General features: G+C 29.9%; 1 pseudogene; it reads left to right on the top strand.

The window, feature by feature from the left end:
- The first annotated feature begins 5753 nt into the window (after positions 1–5753).
- Positions 5754–10447, top strand: LOC123895947 (annotated as a pseudogene).
- The last annotated feature ends 7999 nt before the right edge of the window (positions 10448–18446 follow it).

The following is an 18446-nucleotide window of genomic DNA, read 5'->3' as shown; positions in this document are numbered from 1 at the left end:
TTTGGTTGGCAAATGCAAAGCTACCGTATTTTTTATTATTTTTTTGTAAAGAATTTTTTGCCACGATTTAATTGTGGCTATTTTTTTTTAATTTACAGTAACACTTCTTAGGTCGGTTAAACCTTTAACTGACTTAAGAAGTCAGTTTTTAAGTCAGGTCAAAATCTGACTTAAGAACTTTAAACTTCTTATGTCGCCTTTTCTTAAGTCAGGTACGGACCGACTTAAAATGTCATTTTAACCGACTTAAAAAGCGTTTCTTAAGTCAGGTCAATATCCGACTTAAGAAATCAATACTTCTTATGACTGGAATTGTTAGGTCAGGCTCGGAACTGACTTAAAGAAGTTGATTTTAACCGACCTAAGAAGTGTTTTTTCCACTAGTGCGATGAACTCCCTTACGAATACTTGGTTTTGTATAATTTGGCTATAAATTATATTGTTCCCATTGAAACTCTTTTATTGTCCGGTTTTTATTCTTTATTTTAATTAATATTGATCACATTAGAATAAACTCTAAGGAAATTAGTGGATATCAGATAGGAAACAAAACTAATTATCCCGAACGAAGGACGGTGTGCTAAGGTCTAACATGCGACCATTAAATTCAGTATCTGAGGTCTTAGTATAGGATTAGAAAGCTTAGTCAAAACGATAAATTCTACCTGAAATCAGAGTTAGGACTAGTTTGAGACACACGTGACAACTTGTGACACATTGAGCCTTAAGGGTAAGGATACCTAAGTTTAAACGAAAAAGTGGAAGCGACTGTGGCGAGGATATTTAAGCAGAGTAAGACAACCTAAACTAGGCTCTGACCACTTTGTAATTGAAATAGGGAATGGGTGCTTCTGAACTTATTTTATATGACTAATCCTGATAGAGAGGAACAAGGTCATTAACCACCAAGCATGAGTAAAGGAGGGATTCGAAAACACTTAACCACCCTGCGTGGACACACACACACACCTTTACTTTATTTTTCAGTCATTTACTTTCCTGCAATTTACTTTTACCCGCACAACTCTCTCTAAACAACAAAGCGAATGCAAAACTATGTAAATTCCTAAGCGAAACTAGTAATTTTGGCACAATCCCTGTGGAGAACGATAACTTATCACTTTATTACTTGGTTGCGATTCTGTGCACTTGCAGAGCCACCATCAGTACGATTTGTCAATTGTACCCTTTGTCGATTACTCTTTTCTTTTTCAATAAAACTAATTAATGCTACTACCTCTGTCCCTAATTATAAGACTCTGTTTGATAAAAAAGTACTATTCATTTACCTTGTTTTGACCATATTTTTTTAATAATATATAAATGTAAATATTAGCATATAAAATCTTGTTCAATTTGTTTTGATGATTATTTTCAAAATATTAAATTTTTATAATTTTTACGAATAGACAATTAAATATATTAGTGATCAAAATTGTGAATTGACGTAGTGTAGTGTTCAAATAGGGTCTTATAGTTATAATTAGGAACTAGCAGAACACCCGTGCGTCCGCACGGGAGTCGCGGCGTTGCCGCTCCTCACTTGGTAACATGAAATAATAATTTATTGGAAAGTAAATCAAAAGATAAAAATCAGAAAGGATATAATATTTGGTAAAAAAAATAGAAAAAAAACAATGGTAAAACCATCACCAAAAAACCTTAGGTATCCGTATTAATATAATATAAATTTTGTTCAAAAAAATATATAAATATAGATAATGTACGTAGAAATTATGAAAAAATAGGCTACCTTATTAATATATTAGTAAAAACATAGGTCTTGTAAAAATCACCAAAAACCTATGTCCATGTATTCAATATATGAGTATAAATATAGTCTCGTAAAAATTATTAGAAAATAGGCAACCTTATTAATATGTTAGTGAAAATATAGGTCTCACAAAAATCATCAAAATAATTAGATCACCGTATTAAATATTAAATATGAGTATAACCCGTAAAATTGTAAAAAAAATAGACAACATAAAAAATAGGTTTTCATGTTAATATATGAGTATAAATATAGGTTCCGCATATATTATAAAAGAACGTGCAAGCTTATTAATATGAGTAAAAAACATAGGTCCCACAGAAATTACACAAAATATTATGTCATTGTATTAACATATGAGTATAAATATAGGTCTCACAAAAAATAGTAAAAAACTGAAAACTTTATTAATAAGAGTAAAAGCATATAGCCCAAGCAGAAATCACACAAAAGATTAGATCATTGTATTAATATATGAGTATAAATATATGTCATGTAGAAATTATGAAAGAATTGACAACCTTATTAATATATTAATAAAAAACATAGGTCACATGATATACTATAACTCGTAAAATTATAAAAAATTAAACAGCTTTATTAAAATATGACTAAAAATATAATCTTGTAGAAATAAATGTAGGTCATACATTTATACATGAGTATAAATGAGTATAAATGTAGGTCCTACATAAATTATTAAAGAACAGAAAACCTTATTAATAAGAAGAAAAACATAGGTTCCTCAGAATTCACACAAAATATTATGTCCCTGTATTAATATATGAGTATAACTCGTGTAAAATTAATAAAAATATATACAACTTTATTAATATATGAGTAAAAATATAAGATGCGTAGATATAACCACAAAAATTAGGTTTCCATATTAATATGAATATAACCCGTAAATTATTAAAAAAAAATAGACAACATAATATATTAGTAAACACAAGTTCCGTGCTACTAAATATAGATACTGCATAATGTATTGATGGTCAATCTATTCCAAAAGAATGACCAATGTATTGATGACAAGTGAATTTTTTGTTCCGATAAAATAAAAGGGAATTTATTTCTCAAAAAATTAATAATTAGTCTTTATATCAACCACAAAATATCTTCCCAAAAAAAAAATCTTCTAAAAAATGTGATTTATTTTTCAACTATTTACAACTTTGTATTTAATTCTTATATTTTTTTAAACTAAAAGTATCATCCGCGCAACCTTGTAGAGACCAATCCCCTCGAGATGACTGAGAATTCTTATTGTTTTAGTCTCATCATTTTTTCGGGAGTTTTTCAATTTTTCTCCCACCATATTCTCATATTAAATTAATTAAATATAGGACAAAACTTAGAAACAGTTCCGTTTTTCTCCCACCATATTCTCATATTAAATTAATTAAATATAGGACAAAACTTAGAAACAGTGCATATGTACTGTTGATATTGTTCACCAATTAAAACGCGACACTTGAATTAATTTATTCGTCATTAATAATTTATTAAACACTGTCAGTTCACCGTTATCTAAAAATCTAAAAGTGAAACTCGGTTTTTAATTTCCGCCATTGTTATCAACATTGATTGTATCAATGAAAGTGAAATCAACAACAACAACAACAACAACAACAACAACAGTATAAACATGACAATAACCCCCAACCATGAAGAATCTTGCAGCCATATAACATGGAGAGACTTTGATGAAAGGCCAACGAACTGAAATCGTTTGAGTTCTCCCTTGATGAAGATATATATATATATATATATATATATATATATATATATATATATATATATATATATATATATATATATATATGAGAATCTTGCAGCCATATGTTGTTAAGCCATAAGTTGAGATGGTGAAAAAGGAAGAGATGAATTGAAGGAAAGAGTAGTGGTGATCTCCATCGCTTTACTCTTCTCTTCCACTTGCTCGACGAAATTCGAATTGACAACATGAATTTTATTAAAATTGAAATTAGTGATATGGAATAAATTAATCCATGTGTCATGTTTTAATTGGTCACAATAAAAACCGTTTATATGGTTGTACAAAAAAAAAAAACAGTTTCTCTGGAACTGTTTCTAAGTTTTGTTCTTAAATATATTTAGTTGAATTAAAAATCAACTTAATTGAATATTGGCTTGAATTCCATAAATTAAGTTGATATTAAAAAAAATTCAAAATAATATGTGTAGACAAATATAAAATAAACGGACAAATATAGCATTAATATTTTATTTTTTTTAGGTAATTAGTATTGCTGGCTTATTGATGAAAAATTTTCATATAAAAAATTTCAGAAAATAAAAAAACGAAAACATAAAATAAAAGGACAACTATTTTTGTTTTAAGTAAGATTAAAAAAAATTTGTGTAGACAAATATAGCATTAATATTTTATTTTTTTTAGGTATTTAAAAAAATGGATTTGTAGATTAAAAGAAAAAAAAATGTGGGAGAAATAACAAATAAAGTGTGGTAATTTACAAACAAATAAAGTGAGGTAATTTGAATTTGGGTTACAGATAAAAAATTGGATTTGTATATAAAAAGAAAAAAAAAAAAGAAATGTGTAATCTACCTATATTAAAAAAAACGTGGCAGATGGTCGATGCCCAATTAATAAATATGTATAGGATATATCGATGCCTAGTTAATAATTGATTTTTATTTAATAAATAAATTGAATTTGTATAAAGTGAGGTAATATGAATTTGGTTTACATACAAAAAATTGGATTTGTAGATAAAAAGAAAAAAAATTGTGGGAGTTTTTAGATTTTTAGATAAAAAGAAGAAAAAAAAAGTGGGAGATGTGACAAATAAAGTGGGGTTTTGTGGTTGCAATTGGGCATTTAACTCATATTGATTATATGTTGGTTACAAAAATATATCAAATTAATTGATATGGCTTAATGGTCAATGTAATAAAAAGTGTAATTAAAGGTTAGGGGTTCGAATCTTGTTGAATTTTTTTTTTAACATTTTAATATTCTATTAACTTTTGAATAAAGACACAAAATAACCTTAATTGAATGATGTGGCAACAAATTAAAAAGGGGCAAACTTGGAATTTCTTATGTATATTCTTTTCTAAGATAGGTAGATGAAGGTTGTATATATTTGAAAAACTAAAGTGTTTTTTTTAGATTTTTTTGGTACATATAAAATTTTGTTTTTTTAGAAGATTTTTTTTAACATTTTGTTTAAAAAAACTAAAGATGTTTTTTTTTTCATCTGTCCGCTGTTTTAAATTTAAATTTTAAATTTTACCTCTGTCCATGCAGTCAAGATGAGTATACGGTTAAATATGTTTTTATCATTATAAAATAGCAATCTTTTAAGTTTACTCTTTACATTATTTTTATTTTATTTTTTTGTTCCGGAAAAATTATCATGCGTTCAATTTTGGTCCTACTGCTAATTCAACGTGTATTTTTGAATGACTTTCTTGCAAGTATGTTTAGAATATTATAAAAAGTTCCTCCAAAAAAATCAAGCTCAAATTTTGATTTTTTGCGAACACCGCAACAATATTAGAAATCAAATAACGTCGCACGAGACAATAACAACCAAAACGCCACACTTAGAGGACAACATCATGAAAAAACAAAAAAAAACTTAGATATATGTGAAAAATCACTTATTTATATGAAAAGACGAGAAAAAAAGTTTAGAGGGGGTGATTCTAAGCCAAAAATAACCTAAAATCACCCCTCTATGATGAACAAAGAACAAAGAGAAAAAGAAAAGTTAGAAAAATGAAAAGAAAAAAAAAAATCTAGGGCCGACACGACCACACTGGGAAATTTTATCTTGAACATTTGCCGTTTAAAAAATTAATATTTAATTATCTCATATTACCTCAAAAAATTAAAATTATCATCAAGATACAAACAATCTCATCTGCTAACCAACAACACACACTCACCCTTACATATATAACTCTAAAACCCTTTGACTAAATTTCCAAACCCCAAAATGTTGAAGAGATTGTTTGTCTCCCAGAATGTTTATTTAGGTATGATCATCCCAACAAAATTCCACCCTCTTTTTCAACATTTTTCATCTATAGATATTACAATTACAGCACAAAAACCACATCAGAATCTGAATCTGAATCTGAATCTGAATCAAACACACACCCATTTGCTGTATCATACCTCATCAACAATTTTGGTTTCTCAACTCAATCAGCTCTCAAAGCTTTCAATCTCAGACAGGTTCGTTTCAAATCTCCTGATAAACCTAATTCGGTTCTTACCTTTTTAAAAAACCATCATTTTTCACACTCCAACATACGCATCATCATCAAAAAAGCACCATGGTTACTTTCATCAAAACCCAACAATACAATTTTGTCAAAGATTCAATTTTTTATATCCAAAGGTGTTTCTTCCTCTGATGTTGTTTCATTTTTAACTGCAAACCCTAGAATTTTACAAAGTAGCTTGGAGAAACGAATAATCCCTCTTTTTGAATTATTAAGTAGGTTCTTGAAAACCAACAAAGATGTCATTGTTTGGTTAATTATAAATTCGAATTTATTACATAAGTTTCCCTATGACCGTATCGTGGCTAATATCAATTTGATGAGTGATTTTGGTGTATGTGATTCCGGCATTGCTAGATTGTTTCTGACAGGACCATCTGTACTTGGTTCAACTGATTTGATTCATGCTTTGGAGTAAGTTAAATGTTTAGGGTTTGATCCTTCAACTTCCACTTTTGTGGTAGCTTTGGTTGCAAAGAAAGGTATGCGTAAAAAACTTTGGAATGAGAAAGTCGATGCCTTTAGGAAATGGGGTTGGTCTGATGAAGATGTTATAGAAGCATTTAGAAGGCAGCCTCACTGTATGTTAACGTCCATTGATAAAATTAATTCGGTAATGAGCTATTGGGTCAATCAGTTGGGTTGGGTTGGGATGCTACGGCCATTGTCAAACAACCAACTGTTTTTGGGTCCAGTCTAGAGAGAAGGATTGTACCAAGGGCCACAGTACTGCAATATCTTCTAAAAAAAGGTTTACAAAAAAAGAAAGCTCGATTAACTACTCCATTTTTAGTCAGCGATAAGTTGTTCCTTCAAAGATATATAAACCGTTATAAGGAAGAGTCATCTTATCTATTAAAGCTTTATGCAGAAAAACTAAATGTTACACACACCAGGGACAAAACTGACATGATATGAACAAATTTTCAGGTATTTTAGCCTTACTTTATATCTTGACTCTTGTTCATTATTCGATATGAATACTTGTTCATAACTTTATTGGAGCTAGTTTGAAATAGTTTAGTAAACTCGTTTCATTTCATACTTGCACAAATGTTGGTTTTGTTTTGATTGATATTCATTTTCAAAATCCCGATGTAAAAGTTGAATTTTGTCGTTAAGTTTGGAAAAAAGGATCATTCCGAGGGTTGCAGTTGTGCAATATCTTCTTAGTAAAGGTTTGAGAAATAAGAATGCAAGCTTAACTCGTGCATTTGAAGTGCACGAGAAGTCGTTTCTTGATATATCTATAAAACGTTTTAACTTTTAAGGAATCCAATATTAAAGTTGTATGTTGAAAAACTCAATCTTGCATACACCAGGACCAGGGACAAAACATGCTTGTCATGATTTGATTGTAAGTTTAGACTTAAATGTTATTCTTGTTCCATGTTCTTTTTGAAATTTGTTTGCTATAGACTGTGATTGGAGCTAATTTAGCTTTGCTTACTTTGACATGTGTTGATCTTGTGTTGATCAGTTATCAGTCTTAACAACATCAAATAATTTGCCTGTACTATATGTAAAAGTAATGCATTACTTCTTTTTGTAGTGTCATTCTCCTTTCATGTTTGCTTAGTCCAATAATCTGTTGCAAAAGTTAGCTATACCAGAATAGTTTTTGGATATATATAGTGGTTTTAAGTTGTAGTTGTAATTGTGATTTCGTTGCAAATACCAAAAGTACAAATAAAAATACAGTCATAATTATGGCAGATGTGAAGATCTCTCTGTTAAGATAATATTGGATAATTCGAGTAGTTAAGAGTTAGTAAGTTGATAAGTTTTTTAGGTGGTTGTTAAGAGTTGTTATTTTGGTTATTCTTAGAAAGTCTTCAAACAGCCCTCAATTGGTACGGTTGATAGCTTTCAATAATGAAATTTTGTGACTAGAGAATTATACAGGTTGAAAGGAGAGTACTGCTTTCAATCTCCCTACACCAATAATTAGAAATCTTTCATTTGTTTACAATATTTTGGAGGAAGTTAAGGGTTTAGGATTTGACCCTTTAAGAAATGGGGTTGGTCCGATGGAGATATTGTGGAAGGGAAGCATTTAGGTTGCAGCCAAGGTTGATGTTGGCTTCAATTTATAAGATTAATTAAATTGGTGTTGAGGTTTTAGGTCAATCGATTGGGTTGGAATTCCTTAGAACTTACTAAAAAGGCCACGTATTTTCGGTTTTAGTTTGCAGAAAAGGATCAATTGATGTTCGGCAATATCTTCTGATTAAAAAGTTTGAGGAAAAAGAATTGATGTGGACGGAGTAGCTTCCACATACAAAGAATGATCTCATCAAGTGATTCTTGAAGCAAAGTAGCAAATGAAAGGCAAAAGAAAGAAAGAAAAGATGGATTTGAGGAAGGAGATGGTAAGAAGGCGCCACAATGGTAAGGATGCCATTGATAAGATTCAATTAGGTTCTAATTCAAGAACCAAAGAGGAGTCACACTCACTCTCACAAATCTCACTAAGAGAAATTTCTATTTCCTTTCAAACTTGTCTTCAAATAAGATTACGAATGTCTGTTTAAAGCAAAACCCTAAATCTACATGGGCTATAAGTAACACCATTCTAGGTCCATATTGAACTTACACCATTTAATTAAAATAAAGCTAAAACTATTGCAATTTAAATTAAAAGAAACTAACAACCATTAAATTAATTTATCAAAATATTGATTCTCTTCATGCTCATGAAGTCCTCATCAAGAATGCAAGCTTATTTGCACCCTTTACTTTGGTCTTAGGAACTGTTCCTGAGCAAATATGTTTTCGGTTTTAAGGATGAGTCTGATTATTTATTAAAGCTTTATGAAGAAAACATGAAACTTACATATACCAAGGAGAACGTTGACGTGCCATTCACTAAGTAGGTGGCATCATATTCTTGTTTTTATAATGTAACATTAACTTGTTAGTTCTTAAATTTTAAGTGCTTATTCTTTCTAGGCATTGCATTTGGTCAGTGAATGTTTTCTCATGGTGTTAGTTCTACTTCCCTGTTTGTTCGATCAAAATCCATTGTTGTGTATACCAACTATGTAAGCAGGTCTACTCAATTTCATGATTAAAGCTTTAAGCTTGAGATTATTAAGTATTTAGGCAAGCTACTTTTCCTTTGGTTCTCTACACACTGTCTTTTTAAGAGAACTTTTAATTTGAAGACTGAAGGGAGTTTCTATTACTCATAGAACTGTTATTAAACAGTTTTGCAGCCTTTTCGAATTTTAATCAGCCATGATTTACTCTTATGTCGTTTTCTTTTTTGCGGAATATTTATTTACCCCTTAGATATTCACGAAAGTGGATCCTCTTCTTGTATGCATCTCCACGAGAAAATAGAAGTGTAAGAAGAGAGAGAAAGTAGATGATTAAAATATTGCGAGATTATGATAAAGTAACCTGCCGTCCACGATTGATCCGCGGTCAACCTTCGAACTGCTTCCTGTTGCTGCTGCCATCGACCCAACCAAAAATTAAAACGGGATCTGCAACTCACTTCCATGTCACCCTGGTGAACCACTTTCCATCTATGTGCACAGCGCTGCCCACCTCCTCCCTGTTACCCCACTTGAAGGTGCCGCCGTAGAGCTATGTAGCTGGTCCTCCTATCAATCTCTAATGTTGTTTTGTTTCTTTCCATCTTTGATGCCGTTTTATGTCTTGCGTGTAGACAAGAAGATATGGAAGAGTTAAACATGCAACCTCTAGTTGGATGCAACAATTTTGGATGGGAAAATTGCTTATAACTTAAAATTCGTTCTAATTTGTGTTTATAATTCCTCGATTTGATTCATGGCTGCTGATTTTGCGTGGTCATCTATTATGTTGCTTCGTTATGGTGTAGTCTTGCTTCAATTTGAATCGTTGTTGTGAGCTTAGAATTTAATGTCGGGACAGGCTATATGAATGATGATGTGTTTGGGGGTGGTATTTACTGGTTTTGGAATAAGTGCACTTTGTTACAACTTGTGATAGTCGCTTGCTTCACAAGTAATTCTTTTTGCTTCTTGTAATTATTATTTTCTCTCTTTTGATATCTTGTGGACCTCTTGTTTCATCTTTTTTTTTTATCCTCGTATAAATGTATAACTATTTCTCTCTTTTTATTTTTGTTATAGGCATATGATGTTGTGATTTTTTCAGGTTGGTTATCGCGTGATTTGGAATTTGATTTAAAAGAGATCAACATTCAAGTGGATTGAAGGCAAAACACTTAGACATGACTTCGACAGCACAAAGGAAAAATTTGAGACCGATAGTTAAGTTCCATTAATTAGTATTAGGACATAATGTATAGAATAATGCTGAATACAACGAATACTTTCATCATGAAAGCATCGCGAATGACGTGGCTTCAATTTTGGTTTCTATCCTTCTCTATCCAACGGCTCGGTGCTTCTTCTTTATTTTATTTATTTTTTTCCAAATTTCACGTCTCTTCAACCTTTACCTTTCTCTTCTTATAAACATTCATCAAATAAAGCTCCTCGTGATTTTTCTCATCTGGATAAACTCATTCTCCATCACTTCGATTTGGGAACTTTATGAAAATGAATTGTTTCTTCTTCAAAGAGATTTGTAAATATGGTTCAGAATAACAAAACCAAATCAACAAGAATTTGGTGTTGAATTGCCCAACAACTCTACTGGTTCTGTAATAAGATCCAGTTTTCTATTCATGACATGAGTGATTAAAAATTGAAAATGGTTTGAGCTTTTCTTGAATTAAAACTTGTGTAAATTCATATTTCATGAATGAATCAAATTCTAAATTGATATGGGGCTTCTCTAAATTGTATCATCATGAACAAATTTTGTGTAAAATCGTTGTTTTGCGTTGTTGGAAGTGCAATAAAGCTTCGGGTCAACTGCAACCCGTTTTGAAGAAGCTTGGAGTCAATCGTGGGTAGCGCGTGTGAGCGGTGAGTTGCTTAACCAAACCTTACTTTTTCATTTTAAATACAAGATTAAGTCATTAATATAATTTTAAATATTAAATAAAAGGCTGTCGTGAAATTCACGAGAAATATCTCTCGCGAGATATAGCAGCACTCTAATGTATATTATGAATTGTAGTTCCATTGGAAAATATTTTCTCTTAATCTAAAATTTTAACTCTTTTAGAGCATAAATAATTGAGATTCTTTGTTTCATTCTTGTCCATTTAATTAAACTATTCATTCTAAAAGTACATAATAATTAAAGGTAGTCAAATACTGGATCATTGATGTACAAAAAAGTATTGTGATCAAAATACAAAATAAATGAACAATATTTTCATTTGAAAATACATAGCAGAAAATAGACAAAATATCTCCAATTTTTCCAATATTTGTATCATTAAGGGGTGTCTGCATAATAACAAAAAATAATTGACACAACATGATAAGTGTAAAAGTAGGGGATAGTTTTCCGTAAAAGATATGAAATTACCAACTCAATTGCTGTGAAACTAAATTGACCTTCACCTTTCAATCCTTCGGTCACTATCTACATACCTGAATATATTTATACTCATAAGACAATCAAAACATAAAATCAGATTAAACAAGGGTAACAAAGATTAGAGTAAGGAAAGAATTACATAACCTCCATCAAGGGACTCCTCCCTACTCCAAGGCAAAGTGGACGGCTCACCCTTAATCATGATGAACAACCACAAGCATAAACTAAACTAAAACTAAGAAAACTATGAACTAAAACAAAACAGAACTTTATTTAGTAATATAATATGTTTACAAGTGATGGGTGATGTCTTTTACATGAGAGAAAGGCTCATTAATATGATTTTTGTCGAACCTTTAAATCTATATATATAATTCCTAGATAGTTCTCCTACTACTCTTCTAAACCCTAATCCACTCAAACCAATAAAATCACTCTACAATACCACATCAACCACTTACATCCAATTAAATCACTCTACAATACCACATATTACTTACATAATTATCAATAAAAATTATCATCCCTATATACTTTTCATATGCCTGCATTTATATATTTTTATAACATTTATATTACAATGACTTTTCAATATAACTCACTCAAGCCTTTAATAAACATTCAAGCTGCATCATTTGGGGAATAGGATTTCCTGCAGTAAATGTTTCACGCTGTTTCACGCTGTTTTAAACAAGGACCGTCCGATCTAATCTGAATGGTTCAGATTGATTTGGACTGATTTTGTATAGATTCAATATGAACCGACCGATCTGAAATGGACGGATGAGATCTAAAACAGCGTGTAACTTTGTGATTTCCAACTGCAGAGAATCTTGATCCCATCATTTGATCATGACCATTCTCCTTTTCATATACCACTCATACATTATTCTTTTTCATATTCATATGCACATTGGACATGGATGCTTCACACTATAAATACGTGAAGAGCAATTTTGTTGTTCTTTGTGTGTTTACAATCTCTTCTTGATTCTTAAATTAGATTTGTATGTTGTTTACATTGCTCTTACAAAGCAAATGTTGAAAATTGAAAGTTTGGTTGGTACCTAAACTAATTCGGAGAAAAGGACATATCTCAACGTAATGAACTTAAGTTTACGATATTATATTCTATATAAATTATGTAAATTTCTATTTTGTTATTATTTTGTGCATAACTTTTTGTCTTATCTTTATATACTCCATGCTAATAACCTTTTGTTTGATCTTTGTTTGTATAGGGTACGGTGTTGGTCGATTGACGGACTATTTGTTGATGATTTTAGTATGCAAATTCATTGTGATGCTTTTTTGGTTGACTTGAAGCGATATTAGTTCCGACTATTTGGTAATATATAACTAATTTCATTTTTTAATTTATTTTATATTTTATTGCTTTTTTATTGTAATTAAGTCCATTTGTTTGGGTTAACTTTAGTATGTTTTTACATGTTTTCTAGCAATGGGTTTGGCGATTTTGCATTGTCGAAAACTCTGTCAAAAGTTAATTTGGTTGAAGACTCTGAAGATTGTACTGGAGTGTCTTCTTAAATTTAATTTAGATCATAATTTTCACTTCAAAGATTCATCGTGGGGACTTTAATACAATTGGTGTACATGCTCATGTTTTATTTATTGCACAAAATCAGACTTTTAGTGTGGTACTACTATGCGATTTAGATCCCATTAATACTTCGTGATAAAATGCATAGAATGTTACAATTTATTAGCAAAAATGCATTTGAATAAAAAAAATTAAGGATATGCAAACAGTGCTTCGGATCAAGAAATAAAAACAAAAGTTTTGAGTAAAATATTTTTTTAAAAATATTAAATGCATTTTAAGTTTATATTACAATTTTTTTTTCTTAACTTGGTATATAAAGTTTCATTTTAAAAAAATGTCTTCTACTTTAAGAGTAATTTCCTATTATTTAATTTATTTATGTTCTTTATGTTTAAAAACTATTAAACAATATTTATGCTTAATAGTTTATTTGTTTGTTTGGCTTTTGATTACAAAGTTCGAAGAACTCGATGAATATATGTTTTTAGTTTTTATTTCTAAGTTTCAACTATAGGTTCATTATCCAAAAAAGTTAATGTTTTTGCTAATAATCTTTTGTCCAATTTTTGTAAATATAAGGAGTTGGTCGATTGTCAGAACTACTTTCTAATGTTAGTAAAAAAAATAGATAAAATAAAATTTACTAATGGTTGTTATGCCCTGTATGATTTTTATCATATTCGATATTTGAGTATGAGTTAAGTTGGTTTATCTTTGCTCCAATAAGTTTCAAATTAATATAAATGACAAATTCGATAATACAGTAGTTTTTTGGTAAGAGATAATGAAGTAGTTTATCCAACTCAGAATCCTCCAATGAGATTTATAATATAAATAAAAACTTATGTTTCAACATCAATTGTTTTTCATGGTCAATTATATGTTGTCATTTTCATAGTTATTTTGAAGAATGAGTTAAAAATATTGCTAATTAATGTTAATGAAGAAGATACCAAAGTAACTTCAAATGTGATGTATAAATAAGTTTTTTAAATGTATAAACATATATTTAACATCTATATCACATTTAGATAACTTCTATTGTTACTATTATTTTGATAATACCTATTGTTTCAATTTTAAATTTACTACTTATACAAATAATTTTTTGACGTTATAGTATAAAATAACGCATAATACAAGAGAAATTTCATGGCTTTCCATAGACATAGGAGTTACAAAAGATTAACGGTCATAAAGAGGGAAAACACAGAGATAAAAACTGATTTGGGCTTCAGCACTCTCTGGCACGACCGTGGTACACGACCGTGACAGACCTTCAACTTGAGTATTTTCGGATTTTTCCACTTCCTTCTTGCACTTTTTTTCACTTAGTTGGTTTTAAATGATCTTTAATTGTGATTTTCAGCCTTGCATGAAATTGTAACTTCTTTTATCATAAGGTCCACTCTTCATTAAAGAAGCACTCATCCACATCATCAACCCCTTCCTTAGTCAATGAGTCATCAAAGTGGGCTTGAAATTGCAGAATTCCTCTTGTCCATTCTTTTGGGCCTACAAAGGATAAACCAAATGTAGTAAGAAAACACTAGAAACTTTGCATACAAACAAGAGAACTTTTCTCTCCCGACCCCCCCATTTCTTTTATACCCCTCAAAAATCTTATTTTGCCCCTTGCGGTTTGAAACATTTTTGCCAAAAAACTTTGGTTTTTACGAACTGCAGCCAATGATTTCGGTTCGCAGGTACCGAAACAAAGATTTCGGTAAACTTCTGCCGAAATGGCCTAATTCCAGTGAGTCAATGAAAATTTCGGTAACAACTTACCGAAATCTAGGACATTTCGGTTCGCAGGTACCGAACAAGCTGACGTTCGGTTGGTGTTTACCGAAAACGCTAACGTTTGGTTCACACGAACCGAAATGGTCTAATATATCAGCAAAAACTTAAAACCTTCGTCATTTGCTTCGGTTCGTATAAACCGCAATACCCCAAGGGCAAAAACGGAAATTCAGGGGGTAGAAAAGAAATGAGGGGGGTCGGGAGAGAAAAGTTCCAAACACGATTATTATAAGGAAAATAACTACTAAAATTACGCATATTTTAGAGGTGTCAAGATGGAATACAAAAATAGATGGTCTCAATTATTTATTTTTTTTATTTTCACCACCAGTATCAGGTCCATTGGACTGTTTAATCTGGTTCAGGGGTCAGTTCTGGCATCAAGTGGTTTCAGTCCCCTCCCGATCGCAGTTGCGGGGGATAGAGTTGTGGTCCTCTCTACCAAGTTCAACGTCAATCACCACTGAATCAACTAACGATTGTTAGATGGTTTCTATTTGATGAGAAAATATATTTTATTATATTTAATGATGATTATTGGTGTTTTCCCAATTTTTTTTGTTTTTTGTTTCAATTTATGATTTGAAACCAAGAAATCTCATCTCTAAATGGTTGTGCTTTATGTATTTTTGAAACCCTAAGAATTTTGATTTGAGAATTTTAGGTTTTGATTTTTGTTGCGTTTGATCCTACTTTTTTATAAGGCTTAAAAGCTACTTTAAGAATGAAGTTGAAAATAAAAACTTTAAGGCTTAAAAAATTGCCTTTGGTAATTATTAGTTTTTTCAACTTAATTGTCACTTTTAAGTTAACTAGACGCCGACCCGTGCTATCGCACAAGTTTTGCATACTATCATATATGATATGAAAAGAATGATAATAGTAATTTCAAAATAAAAAATTTAAAAAAAATAAAAAGAATTCAAAATATAGTGATGATATAAATGATAATATTGAGTACAAAGACAAATTTAGATAAATAGTTTACAAATTAACTACTAAACATTATGAAAAACTTCTTTATAAACCACATTTACAGTTTCATCAGTTATCAATAGCTTTAATTTTTTCTTTGAACTTACTACTGACACTGCAACATATAGCTGCCCATGATAGAAAATTGACAATGGAATATATACACCAACATGTTTAAGTGGTTGACTCTGACTCTTGTTGATAGTCATAGCAACGACCAATGAAAACTGTCTACGGTGAAACTTAAAAGCGATTCTTTTATCTGAAGCAGTCAATGATAACCTAGGAATAAAAACTTTCTCACCGATATTGCTGTCAGATATCACTCTAGCTTCGACGACATACGTTCCCAATTTCGTAACTATTAACCATGTATCATTGCATAATCCTAGAGGTTGTTCAATGTTTCTGTGTAACATTGCTGGTAGTCCAACTTTTAATCTCAGCCTGTGATTCGAAATTCCAGAAGAAATATAATGATTGTGTTCATGAATTCAGGTGTATGAATATCATTTGGTGTATCAAGATTTGATTTGACATGACACGGAGAATCATAACTCAAATAAATTTTTTCTTCTCCAGAAATTAAATACAACACATAATCATTTATTTCATCAACAACAACAATTGTATTTTTATGAGCTAATATATCTCTATCTTGAAAAAAAGATGGATCATTCATATTGTGCAATAGATCTAGATATGTGCTTTAAACAATAGATGAAAGTTGATCACCTAAGCTAGGAATCAACAGATCATTTAGTATCTGTATTGTGATATCTGAGTCATTAGATTGTCCAATACCAATACCCAAAACCCAATTTGAATTTTTTTTTCTCTCTTCAACATCATAATATGAACTTCCATTTAAAAGTCTTATGTTAGTTGTCAATGTAAGCACTTCACAAAATCTCCATAAATGAGAAGAATTTATAGTGGAATTAACAACCTCTTGTCTTGTTCCATAAATATATATTGCCATTAATTTTTTCAACTAAAACTTCAAATTGATTTCCGTTTGGATCAATAAGTGTAGCATTACTATTTACGTTCTCACAAATATCAGGTGCAAACAATTTTGGTAACATGGTTGCGCCCTAAAATAAAAACAATAAAAGTGTTATTTTCTTTCTTTCTTTTTTTTTTATAAAATAAAGTGTTAAATCTCTACCAATATGAAATGCTCAAATACAATCAAATACAAACTTTTGAAAATAATAGGTATATTTACATCACCAAGATGAAACTCAACATAAGAAGTTTGATATTTAATCCGACCATGATTGACATACTTCTCTAAGTCAATTATTAGATTTGAATCCAATGGTGGTGCTATTTGTTAAAAATAAATGAAATAAAGTCAATAAATATAAAACGCGGTGAGAATGAATAGTTAAAGTATATAAAAGAAAAAATAAAACAATAAAAACCTCTTAAACAACGTAGCGCAATTAAGTTAAGTTTCAATATTTTGATCAGCCATAGTAGCAATGGAAACTCAAATTAGTGAGAACTAAACTTTAGATATATATATATAGGGGAAAAGAAAAGCATATACAATAAATATTGCTCCATCCGTTTCAAATTACTTGTCGTTTTAGAAAAATAATTTTGTTTCAAATTACTTGTCGTTTTGATAATTTAAGATTATATTTTGTCTATTATACCCTCACGTAAATGATTTAATATATATTTTGAAAACTAAATTTATTTTTTTAAAATTTTTTTTGGAACATAACATATTAATTTTCTTTTTGGTACATAATATATTAAATTTATTGAAAAGAGAAAGTGTATGTAAAAAAAAAAAAATTATTGGTGAATTAAAATAAGGGTATAATAGAAAGTTAAGGTGCAAAAATACACTTTCTTAATTTTTTGTTTTTTTTCTAAAACAACAAGTAATTTGAAACGGATGGAGTAATAGCATAAAAAAATACAAATTCTTAATAATTTATTTCTATTGAAACAAAAAAAATATTAGTTTTGTATAAAAAAAAATGAACGTGTATATTACATTAAAAAAATTGGAGTTGTATAAAAAAAAGATCGAAAGATATATATAAAATTACTAATTATATTGAAACAAAATTTGAGCTGGAACATTTTATATTTCAAAAATAAAATATTGGATCTGTAAAAAAAAAAGTGGGGTTGATTTCTATTTAAACAAAGAGTATGCATTGATTTCATAGTTAATACATGTTGGTTACCACATTAATTGATGTAGCTTAGTGGTAAATGCATCAAAATAATTATGAAAGGATATGGGTTCGATTCTTACTTCTTCTTCTTTTTTTTTTATTACAAAAAATGATATTCATTCATTCAAATCGGCAGAGTACATCAATTGAAATCATTACATATTCTTTTTTTTTTTATATATAAAACATTAGCGTGTACAGGCATCACATAATAACTATGACATCCCACTATGTTGGCACCTCATAATCATCACCTATCATTTGCAGCACCCTAATAAATTTATTAAAAAGAAAGAAAAAAGAGACAAACTTGGGGGGACTAGACTAAAACCCAAGGAAACAAAAATACAAGGAACCTGCCACTGCATCATTAAAAACTTTTCCT

This window comes from Trifolium pratense, linkage group LG7, assembly GCF_020283565.1.
Source record: "Trifolium pratense cultivar HEN17-A07 linkage group LG7, ARS_RC_1.1, whole genome shotgun sequence".
Classification (NCBI taxonomy): Eukaryota; Viridiplantae; Streptophyta; class Magnoliopsida; order Fabales; family Fabaceae; genus Trifolium; species Trifolium pratense.
This window is presented reverse-complemented; position numbering and strand designations above follow the sequence as displayed.